This window comes from Arachis duranensis, chromosome 9 (assembly GCF_000817695.3).
Source record: "Arachis duranensis cultivar V14167 chromosome 9, aradu.V14167.gnm2.J7QH, whole genome shotgun sequence".
In the NCBI taxonomy this organism is placed as follows: Eukaryota; Viridiplantae; Streptophyta; class Magnoliopsida; order Fabales; family Fabaceae; genus Arachis; species Arachis duranensis.
Window position 1 is genome coordinate 80,052,490 of NC_029780.3, and position 1,371 is coordinate 80,053,860.

General features: G+C 35.7%; 1 non-coding gene across 1 annotated transcript; it reads left to right on the forward strand.

Moving 5' to 3' along the window:
• The first annotated feature begins 295 nt into the window (after positions 1 to 295).
• LOC127742193 (small nucleolar RNA R71) lies at positions 296 to 399 on the forward strand. The gene has a single exon (XR_008003380.1). It is a non-coding gene; the product is annotated as a small nucleolar RNA R71 (small nucleolar RNA).
• Positions 400 to 1,371: the final 972 nt, after the last annotated feature.

Below are 1,371 nucleotides of genomic sequence, written 5' to 3' on the forward strand. Positions count from 1 at the left end.
ATTCAGACTTTGAGAAATCATGTTGACTTGCTGAGTCAACACTTTATTCTGAGCAAATATGGCATTCAGAGCATTAATTTCAAGAACTCCCTTCCTCTGAGGCCTCCCATTCTTCACGGAATTCTTCTCAGAAGTATACAAGAATTGGTTATTTGCAACCATGTCAATAAGTTCCTGAGCTTCTGCAGGTGTTTTCTTTAGGTGAATGGATCCACCTGCAGAATGGTCCAATGACATCTTGAAAAACTCAAATAGACCATAATAGAATATATCTAATATGGTCCACTCTGAAAACATGTCAGAAGGACACTTTTTGGTCATCTGCTTGTATCTTTCCCAAGCTTCATAGAGGGATTCACCATCTTTTTGCTTGAAGTTCTGAACATCCACTCTAAGCTTGCTCAGCTTTTGAGGAGGAAAGAATTTGTCCAAGAAGGCCATGACCAGCTTATCCCAGGAGTCCAGGCTATCTTTAGGTTGTGAGTCCAACCATGTTCTAGCTCTGTCTCTTACAGCAAAAGGGAAAAGCATGAGCCTGTAGACTTAAGGATCTACTCCATTCATCTTAACAGTCTCACAAATCTGCAAGAACTCAGTTAAAAACTAGTAAGGATCTTCAGATGGAAGTCCATGAAACTTGCAGTTCTGTTGCATTAAAACAACTTTGAGGTTTCAGCTCAAAATTGTTTGCTCCAATGGCAGGAATTGAGATGCTTCTTCCATCAAAATTGGACGTGGGTTTAGTAAAATCACCAAGCATCCTCCTTGCATTGTTATTGTTGGGTTTGGCTGCCATCTCCTTCTCTTGTTCGAAAATTTCAGAAAGGTTGCCTTTGGATTGTTGTAATTTAGCTTCTCTTAGTTTCCTCTTCAGAGTCCTTTCAGGTTCAGGATCAGCTTCAACAAGAGTGCTTTTTTCCTTGTTTCTGCTCATATGAAAGAGAAGAGAACAAGAAAAGAAGAGGAATCCTCTATGTCACAGTAAAGAGGATCCTTATTATTAGTAGAAGAAGAAAAGAATAAAGAAAGGAGAATCCAAACACAATGGTAAGGATAGAGGCAGTGATTGGAGATGAAGAGAGGTGAAGAGAAGTGTTAGTGAATGAATAAATAAATAGAAGATGAGAGAGAGAATTCGAAAATAAATTCTAAAAAGGAGTTAAATGATTTTCAAAAAATTAAAGATGAGATAGAATTAAAATTAAAATTTAAAACAATTAGTTAATTAAAAAGAATTTTTGAAAAAGGGATGATATATTTTCGAAAAGTAGAGAGGGAAAAGTAGTTAAGTGGTTTTGAAAAAGATAAGAAACAAACAAAAAGTCAAATAGTTAGTTGAAAAAGATTTGAAAATCAAATTTGAAAATATAA